We start from the raw sequence: 17,175 nt of genomic DNA, 5'->3' as shown, positions 1-17,175 counted from the left end.
CATGGCTGTGTTCCAATAAAGCTTTATTTACAAAAAGAGGTAGAGGGCCACATTTGCCCTCCAGCTGTAGCTGGCTGACCCATGGACTAGCCAGTCACTAAAGGCACTTTGATGGGCTTCTTCCATAGCTCAATTGGTAAAGAATCTGCCTGCAATGCAGGAGACACTGGTTTGATTCCTGGGTCGGGAAGATCCACTGCAGAAGGGATAGGTTACCCACTCCAGTATTCTTGGGCTTCTCTTGTGGCTCAACTGGTAAAGAATCTGCCTGCAATGCGGAAGACCTGGGTTTGATCCCTGGGTTGGGAAGATCCCCTAGAGAAGGGATAGGCTACCCACTCTAGTATTCTGGCCTGAAGAATTACATGGACTATACAGTCCATGGGATCACAAAGAGTCGGACACGACTGAGCGACTTTCACTTTCAAAGGCACTTTGAACTCTGAAAAATATGCACATCAGAGATTAGGGTTGACAAACTCCTATGCTCACAGGAGCCGGGCAGATAATGTGGATGAAGCAAAAGCCAGTGGAAGGCATTCAGGAGTGCTGAGGACTGAAGCAAAAACTACAGGCTGTGCCCTGATGAGAGGAGATGGCCTGGGGTGCTCCCTGCTTTAGCCAGTTGTTGCCAGGTGGAGACCAACTTACTCCCAAATATAAACGATTATTCAAAAGATGCTGGAAATCTGCTTGTTAAAAAATGTGAGTTGCCCCGTTTTGAAATGCTGGTTATAAACTCAAACTTGTAAGAAACATAGCGTGGCCACAATCCCATCACACTGTGTGCCGTGTTTGGCCCAAGGGCCACCTTTTGCCCTTCTTTCAGATCCTCCCCCCACCTCCCCACCTACTGCAGACACCAGGTTAATGTTTGCAGAAGCACAGAGACTGTTTTGGGGGCTCACCTTGGTGGACTGGTGTTTTCGCCCAGCCTTGGACACTACAGGCTAATGGAAAAGTAAGAAATACTGATACGAAAAGAACCCCGGCCCAGTCACGGGCCTTCATCCCTTGGGGCCTGGACCAGAGAATCTCCTGGGGAAGCAGCTCTGCTGCTGACCTAGAACCAGTCATCTGCAAGGCTCTCCGTCTGAGATGGGGGAGCACCGAGGTTTTTCCTCTTGGCGGGAAGCAGGCAAGGCTGTCACCCCAGCCACTTGCCCTGATGTCCCCGATGGCCACCGGCTCAGCCTTGGAGGCGTGTCCCTCTGCACCGGCTCTCCAGGAAGGCCCACATTGCTCTGGTCCATCATCGTTTTCCTGGCTGGCACAGAAGGGGCCATGTTGCCAGCCTATGGGTGTTTCATTGCCAACTGTCTGAAAAGCAACATCTAGCCAAGATGTGCAACTCTAGAAGAGCTGTGAGAGGCAGAGGACCATGGGCAGAGACTTGGGGCTAGGCTGGGATGGGGGTGTTTAGCTTGAGGCCTATTGGTCTGGGAGCCATAAAAAATGCTAATTAATCTTCCCGCTGGTCTCAGGGGATAAAGTTAGAGCCAGAAATGAGTCTGGCACTGTGAAGACTTCAGAAAGATACACAGAAGCTCTGCCCGTGTGAACTGAGGAGAAAACAAGACACCTGCCATCTCCCTCCAGAGCCATCCAGTGGGGTCTGTCTTCTCAGCCACCTTTGAAAATCAGGCTTACTGAGGTATCATTAATTTTTAAAAATACACCCACTTTGGTGCAGCTGCTGTAGAAAACAGAAGGGAGCTTCCCTAAAAAACTATAAACAGAATGACCATGCCAGTTAGAAATCTCACTTCTGGGTATGAACCCCCAAAACTGAAAGCAGGGTGTCAAAGGGACACTCATGGCCATGTTCAAAGCCACATTATTCACAGTAGCCAAAGGTGGAAGCACCCCACCTGCCCATGAATGGACCAGCAGAGTATGGTCTATTCCAACAATGGAATGTTCAGATCAGTCAGTTCAGTGGCTCAGTTGTGTCCGACTCTTTGCAACCCCATGGACCGCAGCACGTCAGACCTCCCTGGCCATCACCAACTTCCAGAGTTTACTCAAACTCATGTCCATCGAGTCAGTGATACCATCCAACCCTCTCATCCTCTGTCTTCCCCCTCTCCTCCTACCTTCAATCTTTTCCAGCATCAGAGTCTTTTCCAATGAGTCAACTCTTTGCATGAGGTGGCCAAAGTACTGGAGTTTCAGCTTCAGCATCAGTCCTTCCCATGAATATTCAGGACTGATCTCCTTTAGGATGGACTGGTTGGATCTCCTTGCAGTCCAAGGGACTCTCAAGAGTCTTCTCCAACACCACAGTTGAAAAGCATCGATTCTTTGGCGCTCAGCTTTCTTTGTAGTCCAAGTCTCACATCCATACATGACTATGGAAAAACCATAGCTTTGACTAGTCGGACCTCTGTTGGCAAAGTAATATCTCTGTTTTTTAATATGCTGTCTAAAATAGAGTGTTACCCAACCTTAAAAAGGTTTTAAGGTTACTCAAACCTTAAAAGGAAGGAGATCCTGACATATGTACCACCTGGACAGACTTTGAGGACATCGTGCTCAGTGACTTAAGCCAGACAGACAAATACTGTACAACTCCACGTGTATGAGGTTCCTAGAGGAGTTGGATTCATAGAGACAGAAAGTCAATGGTGGTGACCAGAGGCAGGAGGGGGAGGGAGAGTGGGGAAGTGTTGGTTCATGGGGGCAGAGTTTCCACTTGCAAAATGGAAAAGGTCTGGAGATCAGTTGTTAGCAAACTGTGAATGTAATGCTGCTGCTGCTGCTAAGTCGCTTCAGTCGTGTCCGACTCTGTGCGACCCCATAGACGGCAGCCCACCAGGCTCCCCCGTCCCTGGGATTCTCCAGGCAAGAACACTGGAGTGGGTTGCCATTTCCTTCTCCAATGCATGAAAGTGAAAAGTGAAAGTGAAGTCGCTCAGTCGTGTCCGACTCCTAGCGACCCCATGGACCGCAGCCTACCTGGCTCCTCTGTCCATGGGATTTGCCAGGCAAGAGTGCTGGAATGGGGTGCCATTGTCTTCTCCGTGAATACACTGAGCCCTACTTAAAAGTGGTAAGGTGATAAGTTTTATGTTGTGCCTTTTTTTCCCTACAATTAAACTTTAGCATTTTAAATGACGCACCCATTTCATGTGTACGGTTCCTTGGGCCTCACTGTAGTCTAAGGTGGTTTTAAACTTTTTGCTGAATGAAAGTCTAATTTAAAGGAAATGATTCCCCCCATCCCCTAGATCTGGGCCAAGTCTAACCCTCTGTGGCTACAAGGAGCTGCTCCTACCTAGACTTCTAATCTGTCTGTGGGAGGGGACAGGAGGGAGCCAGGGAAAGACATTTACTTTGGCTTCTTGATTTCTAATCAGCTGCCCAGGGATTGAAAGTAGCAGTATGAACCATTGGGTCGACAGACACACCCAGACAAACACAGCTCCCAAACACACCCACACCCAGACACACACCCCCCCAGACACACACCCACACACCCCCCAGACACATACCCACACACCCCAGACACACATGCCCCCCAGACACAGCAACCCCCCTTGGCAGCTGCCCAGCCTGAGCACACTCCCCCATGTGCTGTAAATTTGCCAGATAGGAGCCAGGCTGCTCTTGAAAACCACCCCACACTTGTCCTTGGATGTTGCCGGGAGTTTGTCCCCTGGGGCTGTTCACCCCAGTGAGAACTTCCCTGGAGAGTGAACTCAGATCAGCCTCCTTGACTTCTCCCTTCATACCCTCCTCCCACCTAGCCTTGAAGACCTTTGACTTTTGCCAGTAAAGAGTGGTCTATAAATGTCGCCCCCTGGTGGCACATCTGGGACATCACAAAAATATGTTGGTGCTTTTGTGTTTCATTGAATTCATTTAATTCCAAATATTTGAGGGGGGGAAATCATGACAGTGGAGAAAGCCAGAAGACACCTTAACCAAGTGATCAGATTCACGTCACCTTCCAGTGGACAGGGGGACAGCATGTACCCCCGACTATGGCTGTCTCAAGTATCCTTACCCCTCAAATCCCATTACTTTTGCAACTTCTTCATGATCCTAAATTATTTAAAATTTATTTCAAAATTTCAAAGTTATTTCAACATAAAAAGTTAGTGTGGGCTTCCCTGGTGGCTCAGTGGTTAAGAAATCCACCTACTGTTGCAGGAGACACGGGTTTGATCACTGGTCCCGGAAGATCCCACATGATGCAGAGCAATGAAGCCTGTGCCCCACAATTATTTTTTTTTAATTGAAGGATAACTGCTTTATAGTGTTGCGTTGGTTTCTGCCATACATCAACATCAATCAGCCGTAGGTACAGAACTACTGAGCCTGTGCTCTAGAGCCTGGGAACTGCAGCTGCTGAGCTCATGCACCACAACTGCTGAGGCTCACACACCCTAGAGCCCTGCTCTAGAGCGAGAGAAGCCACCAGCACGAGAAGCCGCACAGGGCAATGCGGGGCGGTCCTTGCTTGCTGCACCGAGAGACCGAAGACCCAGCACAGCCAAAATAAATGAGATACAATTATCTTTTAAAAAATAGCGTGTTTGTGGGCCTTCTTGCTTATGTGGAAGGCACTGATCTTTAAACTGGGGATATCTGCTTTCGTGGAACTTATGTTTTCATAGGAGAGAAAACACATACACAAACCCAGCAGTTGCCTCTGTGTCAAATGAAAGGGCTGGAAAGCAAAGTAAGGAAAGACAAAGGGTTGGGGGGAGCTGGTGGCTGGGGGTCAGGGGTGAGCTTTCCGTGGAGATACTCAGTTTCAGGGCCCCAAGTGGCTTAGGCGAGGCCCCATGAACTCCTTCACTAGTGGGCACTGTCATGTGTTAGATCGCATGAGGGCCGTGGATGAGAAGGGGGTGCGTGTGTTTTTTAAGGGCTTCCCTGGAAGCTCAGCTGGTAAAGAATTCGCCTGCAATGCAGGAGACCCTGGTTTGATTCCTGGGTCGGGAAGATCCCCTGGAGAAGGAATAGGCTACCCACTCAGGTATTCTTGGGCTTCCCTGGTGGTCAGATGGTAAAGAATCTACCTGTAATATGGGAGACCTGGGTTTGAGCCCTGGTTTGGGAAGATCCCCTGGAGGAGGGCATGGCAACTCACTCCAGTATTCTTGCCTGGAGAATCCCCGGCGGGCTGCAGCCCACGGGGTCGCAAAGAGTCAGACACGACTGAGCAACTAAGCACAGGGCTCTTTAAACAGCTGGTGTGTGACACAGGCCTTACTAGGCAAGTGGTGGGTGAGCAGAGGCCTGCAGGGAAAGGTCTGAGTTTCTGGTGCCAGGAACAGGATGCGCAAAGGTCCAGCAGTGGGCTTCTCACTCACAACACTGAGCACAACGGGACACTCAGTGTTACCCACGGACTTAACTTCTTTCTCTGCCCTCCTACAAGGGACACAAAAGTCGGCTTACTGCTGTGTCCTCAGCTGCCTGGCACATAGTGAGCTCGGGGATGATGATCTGCTGAATTAATGAACGTGTTTATGGGAGAGCTCACCCCAACCCTTCACCCCTAACCCTTGTCCTTGCTGTTTTTGCTTTCCGGTTCTTACTGTTGACATAGATGCGACTACTGGGCGGGTATGTGTGTGTGCTCTCCTTTAAGAACGTAAGTTCCATGAAGGCAGGTATCTCCAGTTTAAAGATCAGTGCCTTCCACACATGGAGAAGGTCTCACAAACACTGTAATATTTATTTTGAAATACTTTTGTATCTTGGAAAATTTTTTGAAATAATTTAGGGTCACAGAAAAGTTGCAAAAAGTAGGGATTCAAGCATTAAGGATACTTGAGAAAGGAGGTACTCTACTCAGTGTATCACGTCGGAGATACATGACGTCCCCCTGTCCTCTGGAAGGTGATGTGGACCTGATCACTTGGTTAAGGTGTCTTCCAGCTTTCTCCACTGTCATGATTTCCCCCCTCAGATACTTGGAATTAAATGAATTCAATGAAATACGAAGGCACCAACATATTTTTGTTATGTCCCAAATATTCCACCAGGGGGCGAAGTTCAGCTACCAATGTTCACAAGCAGAAGGCAGGGAGTTTGAGAACTAAAGGTCAAGGCTGGGGGCGGGGGGCGGGGCGGTTGGTGAGTGGAGGGTTAGCTCACGGAGGCTAGCCTGAGTTTGCTTTCCCAGGGGAGCCCTCACGGGTGAACAGCCCCAGGGGACACACTACCGGCTACACGCTAGGGCCAGTTGGAATAGTTGGGGTGGCTTTCAAGAACAGGCTGGCTCCTACTTGGCAAATTTATAGCACACAGAGGAGTGAGCCCAGGCTGGACAGCTGCCCTGGGGGTTGATGTGTCTGGATGTTGTGTGTGGGGGTGTATGTGTGTGTGCCTGGGTGGGTATGCGTGTGTCTGTCGAGCCAGTGGTTCATGCTGCGACTTTCAATCCCTTTGCAGCTGATTAGAAGTTAAGAAGCCGAAGTAAACGTCTCTCCCTGGCTCCCTCCTATTCCCTCCCACAGACAGAAGTCCAGGTAGGAGCAGCTCCTTGCAGCCACAGAGAGTTAGACTTGGCGAAGATCCTGGGCAGGGGTGGGGAGAAGATAATTTCCTTTAAATTAGACTTTCATTCGGCAAAAAGTTTGAAACCACCTTAGACTGCAGTGAGTAAGGCGCAAGGGGCTTTATGAATGAGGGCGTGCCCAAGGAGCTGCACACATGAAATGCGTGCATCGTTTAAAATGTTGAAGTTTAACTGTAGGGAAAAAGGCTCAACGTAGAACTCACCACCTTATCACTTTCACATAGTGCTCAGTGTCTTCACGGTTTGGTAACAGCTGATCTGCAGAACTTTTCCATTTTGCAAGTGGAAACTCTGCCCCCATGAAACAACACCTCCCCACTCTCCCTCCCCCTCCTGCCCGTGGTCCCCACCATCTTACTTTCAGTCTCTATGAATCCACCTCGTCTAGGAACCTCGTATATGTGGACTCATACAGTATTTGTCTTTCTGTGTCTGGCTTAAGTCACTGCGCATGATGTCCTCAAGGTCTGTCCGGGTGGTGTGTTTGTCAGGATCTCCTTCTTTTTTAAGGCTGAGCAACATTCCATTGTTAGAACGGACAGTACTCTGTTAGTCCATTCATGGGCACGTGGGGTGCTTCCGCCTTTGGCCACTGTGCATAAATGCGGCTTTGAACTTGGCCATGAGTGTCTCTTGACTCTGCTCTCAGTTCTTGAGGGTCAGTACCCAGATATGGGATTACTTGTCATTCTCCTCATAGTTTTTTAGGGAAGCTCCCTCCTGTTTTCCACAGCAGCCACACCAAAATGGGTGTATTTTTTTAAAATAAATGATACCTCAGTAAACCTGATTTTCAAAGGCAGCTGAGAAGACAGACCCCACTGGATGACTCTGGAGGGGAGATGGCAGGTGTCTTGTTTTCTCCTCAGGTCACACAGGCAGAGCTTCTGTGTATCTTTCCCAGGTCTGCATAGCTCCAGACTCATTTCTGGCTCTTATTTTATTCCCTGAGACCAGTGGGAAGAATAATCAGCATTTTTTATGGCTCCTAGGCCTGTAGGCTCCACTCCCCACTCCGAAAAATAAACACCTCCATCCCGGCCAAGCTCCAAGTCTCTGCCCATGGTCCCCTGCCTCTCACAGCTCTTCTAGAGTTGCATGTCTTGGCTGGATGTTGCCTTTGAGACAGTTGGCAACGAGACACCAATAGGCTGGCAACGTGGCCCCTTTTGTGCCAGCCAGGAAAATGGCAATGGACCAGAGCAATGTGGGCCTTCTTGGGGAGCCAGCACAGAGAGACACACCTCCAAGGCTGAGCTGGTGGCCATCAGGGATGTCAGGGCAAGTGGCCGGGGGTGACAGCCTTGCCTGCTTCCCGCCAAGAGAAGCCTCGGTGCTCCCCCATCTCAGACGGAGAGCCTCGCAGATGACTGGTTCTAGGCCAGCAGCAGAGCTGCTTCCCCAGGAGATTCTCTGCTCCAGGCCCCAAGGGATGAAGGCCCGTGACTGAGGCCAGGTTCCTCTTTATCAGCGTTCCTAACTTCCCCTTTGGCCTGTTGATGTCCAAGGTGGGCGAAAACACCAGTCCACCAAAGTGAGCCCCCAAAACGGTCTCTGTGCTTCTGCAAACACTAACCCGGTGTCTGCAGTAGGTGGGGAGGTGGGGGAGGATCTGAAAGAAGGGCAGAGTTTGCAGAGGGTGGCCCTTTGGCCAAATACAGCACGTGGCCAGTGTGATGGGATTGGGGCCACCCTATGTTCCTTACAGGTTTGAGTTTGTAACCAACCTTTCAAACTGGGGCAACTCACATTTTTTAACAAGCAGATTTCCAGCGTGTTTTGAATAATCACTTATATTTGGTATCCACTTGGTATAAATTGGCCGAAGCAGGGAGTACCCAGGCCATCTCTTCTAGTCAGGGCACAGCCTGACTAGTTTCCCTGCAGTCCTCACCACTCCCTAATGCCTTCTACTGGCTTTGCTTCATCCACAGGATCTGCGCTGTGAGCCCCAATCTGACTTGCACATTTTGCAGAGTTCAAATCACCTGTAGTGATTGGCTACTCCACAGGTTAACCAACTACAGCTGGAGAGCAAATGTGGCCCTTTACCTCTTTTTGTAAATAAAGCTTTATTGGAACACAGCCATGCCCACTCCAGTAGATCTCATCTCTGGCAGTTTTCAGGCTACAGTGGCAGAACCTGGTAGCTACAGTAAAGGCTGTGTGGCTCCTAAAGCTGAAGTATTTGGCCCTTTATGGGAAACGTGTGCTGACCCCTGATCTAGTCTCAGCTTCTTTTGTTATTGGTGAGCGGACTGAGGCCCAGAGAGGGAAAGAGGGTCTGAGGTCATTTTCAGAGGCCAACACTGGACTCTGAGTCAAGAGCCCTTCCTGCTAGATCCCACATGGAGGAGGTTCACAACATCCCTGACACCCCCAGGGCCTCCCTGAGCTCCTTGAGGAACCGAGACCATCTGATCCCACCTGACGTGTACTCTTCAGTCTGTGGCTGCTGCAGGGTGAGAAACCCCCAGGCCCCCTCCTGGCCCCGCACCTTCTCCTCCAGGCCCCAGGGGGCTGAGGTGTCTGGTTCCCATCACGGTTGACAATCGGCCTTCAGCAGCCTGGCCTGGGCCAGCCCGGCTCTTGTCTGTAAACCCTGACATCATCAGCACCCCATCAATCGCCTTGCCTGAGCTGGCTGGCCAGACCTCTGCCTGGAATTTGGCCCTGGCAGAGATCAAAGTCGGACTTGGGAGCCCTGCCATGGAGGAAAGGAGGAGGGCTAGCGGGGGGCCTCATGGAGGAAGGGGAGTCTCAGGTTCGGGGGTCTTGATGGCTTGGTGCCAGTCTACTGTGCCCCTCTCACTTTGGACAAGAACTTCAGCTCTCTAGGCCTCAGTTTGCACATGTGTCAATTGGAATTACAGCACCCATGAAATTGGTGGGTCTGTAAACCCCTTAGAATGTAAAGCTGGATAAGACAATGTCTCAAATTTAAGAATACTCAAAGGGGAATTAAATGTGTGCTGTGGGGAAGTGGAGAGGGCATAAATAAAATGAGGTTGGCAAAACAATAATCACTAAATCTAAGTGAAGACTATGTGAGTGATCATTACACTTTTCTGTTTTGTGGATGTTTGAAAATTTCCTAAAGAGTTCAATTTAAAAACTCTGTATAGGGCTTCCCTGGTGACTCAGTGATAAAAGAATCCACCTGCCAGTACAGGAGACAAGGGTTCGATCCCTGGGTCGGGAAGATCCTGCGTGATGCAGAGCAGCTAAGCCTCTGTGCACCACAGCTATTGAGCCTGTGCTCTAGAGCCCAGGAGCCGCAACTACTGAAGGCTGCATGGACCCTAGAATCTGTGCTCTGCAACAGGAGAAGCCACCACACCGCAACTAGAGAGGAGCCCCAACTTCACCACAACCAGAGGAAAGTCCATGCATAACAGTGAAGACCCAGCACAGCCATAAATAAATAAAATTATTTTTAAAAATCTGTATAAATCTGTAGAAATGTATGAGATAGTTTGTTTTTGAGTTGGGGGAAGTAACAGGGTTCCCTGATGATAAAATGTCTTACACCCCTGCTGATGTCTGAAGCCCGTGGTTAGCGTGGGGAAGGCAGAGTGGAGCCGGCCTTGGAGGTGTGTGTTTTCCCCTGACGCACGTTTGTTAAGGACCTGGTATATACTAGAGGCTGAGAGTGCCAGGTGATGAGATGAGAGCACCCACCTTCTCCAGAGTGATCTGCCCAACACTCCCTGAGCCGCCCTTCCTGAACATGCCCTGACTGTCCCTCATGGGACCAGAGGCGGGGGGTCAGCCCAGGCCCGTGGCCACCTTCCATGGGCAGATATTATGAGACCACACTTTAGAACCATCTTGCTGCCGCACTGCCAGCTGTGCCCACCTCCCCAGCAAGCCCAGCCCTGCAGGCATGTTTGACCTCTGTCACCCCTTCCTGTCCTTTGCAGGTGATTCTGCTATAAAATTGCTAGCTTTAGCAAATGGAAACACAGGATGTCCAGTTAAATTTGAATTTCAGAGAACCAATAGATGATTTTTAGCGTAAGCATATCCCATACCATATTTTATTGTTGTTCAGTCTCTCAGTCGTGTCTGATTCTTTGTGACCCCATGGACTGCAGCACACCAGAGACTTCACCATCCTGCCCTTCACCATCTCCTGGAGTTTGCTCCAAACTCATGTCCATTGAGTCGGTGATGCCATACAACCATCTCATCCTCTGTTGCCCCCTTCTCCTCCTGCTCTCAATCTTTCCTAGCATCAGGGTCTTTTTCCAATGAGTTGACTCTTCACATCAGGTGGCGAAAGAATTGGAGCTTCAGCTTGAGCATTAGTCCTTCCAATGAATATTCAGGACTGATTTCCTTTAGGATTGACTGGTTTGATTTCCTTGCTGTCCAAGGGACTCTCAAGAGTCTTCTCCAGCACCACAGTTTGAAAGCATCAATTCTTCGGTGCTCAGCCTTCTTTATGGCCCAAATCTCACATCCATATGTGACTATTGGAAAAACCATAGCTTTGAATATACGGACTTTTGTCAACAGAGTGATGTCTCTGTTTTTTAACATGCTACCTAGATTTGTCATAACTTTTCTTCCAAGGAGCAAGCATTTTTTAATTTCATGTCTGCAGTCACCATCCACAGTGATTTTGGAGCTAAGAAAATAAAGTCTATCACTGTTTCCATTTTCCACATCTATTTGCCATGAAGTGATGGAACCAGACGCCATCATCTTCATTTTTGTAATGTTGAGTTTTAAGCCACCTTTTTCACTGTTCTCTTTCAGTTTCATCAAGAGGCTCTCTAGTTCCTCTTTACTTTTGGCTATTAGGATTGTTATCACATGCATATCTGAGGTTATTGATCTTTCTCCCAGCAATCTTGATTCCAGCTTGTGATTCATCCAGCCTGGCCTTTTACATGATGTACTTTGCATATAAGTTAAATAAGCAGGGTGACAATATACAGCCTTGACGTACTCCTTTCCCAATTTTGAACCGGTTTGTTGTTTCCAAACAACCGGTTTGCTGTTTGTCCAATTCTGTTTCTTCTTGACCTGCATACAGGTTTCTCAGGAGACAGGTAAGGTAGTCTGGTATTCCCATCTCTTTAAGAATTTTCCACAGTTGTTGTGATCCACATAGTCAAAGGCTTTAACATAGTCAGTGAAGCAGAAGTAGATGTTTTTCTTGAAGTCTCTTCCTTTTTCTATGATCTCACAGATGTTGGCAATTTGATCTCTGGTCCCTCTGCCTTTTCTGAATCCAGCTTGTATATCTGGAAGTTCTCTGTTCACACACTTGAAGCCTAGCTTAAAGGAGTTTGAGCATTACTCTGCTAGCATGTGAAATGACTGCAATTGTACAATGGTTTGAATATTCTTTGGCATTGTCTTTCTTTGAGATTAGAATGAAAACTGACTTTTCCAGTCCTGTGGCCACTGCTGAGTTTTCCAAACTTGCTGGCATATTGAGTGCAGGACTTGAACAGCATGATCTTTCAGGATTTTAAAAAGTCCAGTTGGAATTCCATTACCTCCATTAGCTTTGTTCATAATAATGCTTCCTAAGGCCCATTTGATTTCACACTCTGGGATGTCCAGCTTTAGGTGAGTGGCCACACCGCTGTGGTTACCTAAGTCATTAAGACCTTTTTTCTGTACAGTTTTTCTGTATATTCTTGCCACCACTTCTTAATCTCTTCTTCTGTTAGTTGCTTATAATTTCTGTCCTTTATTGTTCCCATCCTTGCATGAAATATTTTCTTGATATCTCCAGTTTTCTTGAAGAGATCTCTAGTCTTTCCCATTCCATTGTTTTGCTCTATTTCTTTGCATTGTTCACTTAAGAAGGCTTTCTTATCTCCCCTTGCTATTCTTTGGAATTCAGCATTCAGTTGGGTATATCTTATCCTTTCTCCTTTGCCTTTCACTTCTCTTCTTTTCTCAACTATTTGTAAGGCTTCTTCAGACAACCATTTTGCCTTCTTGCATTTCTTTTTCTTTGGGATGATATTATTCACCACCTCCTGTACGATGTTACGAACCTCTGTCCATAGTTCTTCAGCCACTCTATCATATCTAATCCCTTAAATCTATTTGTCACTTCCACTGTATGATCATAAGGGTTTTGATTTATGGCCTAGTGCTTTTCCCTACTTTTTTCAGTTGAAGTCTGAATTTTGCAATAAGGAGCTCATGATATGAGACACAGTTAACTCCAGGTCTTGTTTTTGCTGACTGTTTAGAGCTTTTCCATCTTCATCTGCAAAGAATATAATCAATCTGATTTCGGACATGCTTATACTAAAAAATATCCATCATTTATCTGAAATTCAATTTTTTTCCATACCACGTGACATATGGGATCATAGTTCCCTTTCATATCCCCTGCAGTGGAAGCATGGAGTCTCAACCACTGAGCACCCAGGGAAGTCAGTTTTAACTAGGGGTATTATATCTGGTGTCCCTTTCCTGGTGTCATCCAATAATCTGTCCTTCCTTCCAACACCATCCAGATACCTGACATGTGCCAGAGACTCAGAGATTACTGACTTAGTTCCTGCCTATGAGAACCTTCCCTGGCTGTACAGGGAATCAATAATTGCCAACAAGTGTTTAAAATAGAGGTCTAAGCAGAGAGTATTAGAAGCAAAAAATGAAAGTAGCCCGGGGATGAGGATGCCCTTGGAGGAGACAGAGCTGCATGGGGTGACATTGACTCTAGATAGAGCTGTAGTTGACCAGGGATATGCATTTCACAGGCTGCTTTCTGTGGGTCAGAGTGAGTGGCTGGCCTGTGGATGTAGGTTAATCAGCAGTTCCTTGAAATCCAGGCTCCATCAATTGCTTAGTTACTCTGAGACTCAGAAACAACTATGGAGTGCCATCTTGTCAGGGACACTGAGTGAATGAACAGGTGAGGTCTTGTCCCCATGGCACAAGGGATCAAGGGGAAAGACACAGAACACAGGCATATAGGTAAATGAATGTGGGATTTCACGCAAGAAAAGTGCTATGAAGAAAATGATACAGGACACTGTGGTGGAAGGTGTTGAGGGTCTGAGGGGAGGGCTGGATTCTGGGGTGAAGTGGATAATATTCATCACTAACATTTTAACATTCCTTTTACTATTTCCTCCTGTATTCCTGCCTGGAAAATCCCAAGGATGGAGGAGCCTGGTAGACTATGGTCCATGGCGTCACAAAGAGTCGGACACAACTGAGTGACTTCACTTTCACTTTTCCTACTCCTCCGAATGCTCTTCATAGATGAACTCATTTCATTCTTACACCAGCCCAAAGAGGTTGTAACCATTATTATCCCATATGGCAGATGAAGAAACGGAGGCACAGAGAAATTACACTATTTGCCCTCTGAACCTCAGCTTCCCCATCTTTAATGGGAGGCTCAGTAGACTGCTGTGAGGATGAAATCAATTTGTAACTATGAAGAGTGCTTCATGGGTGCATCAGTGTTGCTGAGAACCAGCCTGTGCACCAAGCATCTATCACGTGGATACATATTTGCTAACAATTGGGGGAAAAGTGAAAGTGAAGTCACTCAGTCGTGTCCCACTCTTTGTGACCCCATGGACTATAGCCTACCAGGCTCCTCCATCCATGGGATTTTCCAGGCAAGAGTACAGGAGGAAATAGTAAAAGGAATGTTTAAAATGTTAGTGATGAATATTATCCACTTCACCCCAGAACCAGCCCTCCCCTCAGACCCTCAGCACCTTCTACCAACAGGCTTCCACTTGGGAGCCTCCTTGGCTTCCCTGTTACATTAGAGCAGCCTGCCTTGTTGGACTGTGAACTCCCAAAAGGGTGTCCTCACTTCATCTATCCCTGTTCCCTCAGCATCTGGACCAGCACAGGCATGTTGCAGGAATTCTTCCCTCTCTCTGGTTTCAGTCATGGAGAATCCCCTTCCAAGAAGCATCACTGAGTGTCTATCAAGTTATCTTACTTATTTGTGTCAGTTATTCCCACCCTGATGTCCTGCTCCCAGGGCACTAACTGAACATAAGGCTCCCTTGAGAGCTGAGGCTGGGATCTTTCTGATTCCACACTGTCCTGACCAAGCTGCCTGCGGGCTCTGAGCCAGGCAGTGCTGGGGACACACAGGCTCCTCCAAGAGAGATTCTGGCTTCCCCTCCCTCTGCTATCCCAGAGAAGGGAATGTCAACCCACTCCAGTATTCTTGCCTGGAGAATGACAGAGGAGCCTTGTGAGTTATAGTCCATGGGGTTGCAAAGAGTTGGACATGACTGAGTCACTCACACACACACCACACTGTACTGTGGACTATCAAACCAAAACCCCCTGTATTTACAAAATACCTAAAAATTTTGCATCATATATAAAAACCAAGCAGGATAAATAAAAATAAATCCACATCGTAATACAACTGTAGAACACAGAGCCAAAGAAACAACCTTAATCAATGGAAAGATCACCAAGAAAGGACTGACATCACACATCTCAGCAGCAACAACAGAGAATAAAAGTCACCATCTGCAAAATGCTGAGAACACAGTAACTGACAACCCCAAATTCTATACCCAGTGAGACTATCATGTGAAGACGGAGAACTGAAGTACATGTTTTTGTTTTCAAATAGACAAAAGAGATGCTTTAATCATCACCTGAAATGCTGAAATAACTGCTGGGGCATATCCTTTAGGAAGAAGGACAACAAATGCAGGAGGAAACATGGACCATAGGAAGAAGAGGTGACGAGAAAGCAGTAAATATACGGGCAAATCAAAATGCACAAATTAGAGAAAATAGCGACAGTGTGCTGAGGTTGTAAAACCATGCAGAAGTAAACCCTTCATGGGATTATCTGAATTAAAGTGTTCTAAATCTTTGTATTGCTGGAGATATGTATTGATATTGACGAACTTAGTTACCCATAGTTATCTTGAAGCCAGGGGGAAAAATCCTTAATTTCAGTGTCAACATTAAAATAATTGAGCAAAATACACAGCTTCAGTACTCTTGCCTGGAAAACCCCATGGACGGAGGAGCCTGGTAGGCTGCAGTCCATGGGATCGCTAGAGTCGGACACAACTGAGCGACTTCCCTTTCACTTTTCACTTTCATGCATTGGAGAAGTAAATGGCAACCCACTCCAGCGTTCTTGCCTGGAGAATCCCAGGGATGGGGATTCCATCTCTGGGATCACACAGAGTCGGACACGACTGAAGTGACTTAGCAGCAGCAGCAGCAAAGGAAAAAAAGAGGACATAGAGAAAACTCAGTCAATCCAGTAGAGGGAAGAAAAAAGAAATATATAGAAAAGACATAAAAGCACAAAAAGATGGTAGATATAGATTCAGTTATATCAGCAGTCACAGTACATCTAAGTTTATCAGTAACAGCAATAAGAAACCATGTCTTATTGGGTGAAGAACAAAAATAATAGTCAACTGTTCATTGTTTATAGAAGATGCAGCTACAACTATAAGGGCACAAAAAGATTAGAAATACAAGGACTAATCTGGCAAACACTAAGAGCAAACTTGCATGACTATATTCATATCTAGCCAAAAAGACTTTATCTCAAAGAGCACTGTCAGAAATGAGGCTTACAATGTAATGTTAAGACTTAATTCACTGGAAGCTATAATTATTTCAAACTTGAGTGCACTTAACATCCCCAATCCACAATGACAGTGGAAGATTTTCACAGGCCTCTCAGCAGTTGACAGCTGTGTAATAAGGAAGTAAGAAAACAGAAGACATTGGAACAACACAGTTAACAGCCCAGCTCTAATGGACGTGTCTCGAGCCACACAATTACAGACTCAAGTTCTTGGCAGCACAGGGACATTTGTGAAAATGAATGATGAGACTCTGCTCTCCAGGTGGGCAGAAGGTGGAAGGAGGCTGAAAGGGATCCAGTTCCAGGAGAGGAGGGGAGGTGGGCAGAGCCTGGGCAAACAGGGAGAAGGAAGGCTGGATTGTTTTTCTTAAAATATATATTTTATTGAAGTACAGTTGATTACAGTGTTTCACGTGCACAGCAAGGTGATTCAGTTTTTATATACACACATATATTATTTCTGAAATTATTTTCCATTATAGGTTATTACAAGATATTGACTGTATTTCCTTGTGCTGTACAGTAAACCTTTGTTGCTTGATGCATACCTATTTTTTTTTATTAGAAATCGAGCATTCTATTTATATCAAGTCAACAAGTGGCATCAAAATGTCATACATTTTTTAGTTCGGCAAAAATTTATAGTTTTTCTAAAATATATATTATACATATTACTTAGTTCAGTTCAGTTGAGTCACTCAGTCATGTCCAACTCTTTGCCACCCCATGAATCACAGCACGCCAGACCTCCCTGTCCATCACCAACTCTCGGAGTTCACTCAAACTCATGTTCATCGAGTCGGTGATGCCATCCAGCCATCTCATCCTCTGTCGTCCCCTTCTCCTCCTGCCCCCAATCCCTCCCAGCATCAGGGTCTTTTCCAATGAGTCAACTCTTTGCATGAGGTGGCCAATGTATTGGAGTTTCAGCTTCAGCATCAGTCCTTCCAATGAACATCCAGGACTGGTCGCCTTTAGGATGGACTGGTTGGATCTCCTTGCAGTCCAAGGGACCCACAAGAGTCTTCTCCAACACCACAGTTCAAAA

This window comes from Bos javanicus, chromosome 17 (genome assembly GCF_032452875.1).
Source record: "Bos javanicus breed banteng chromosome 17, ARS-OSU_banteng_1.0, whole genome shotgun sequence".
NCBI lineage: Eukaryota > Metazoa > Chordata > Mammalia > Artiodactyla > Bovidae > Bos > Bos javanicus.
Note: the sequence above shows the minus strand (reverse complement) of the source record.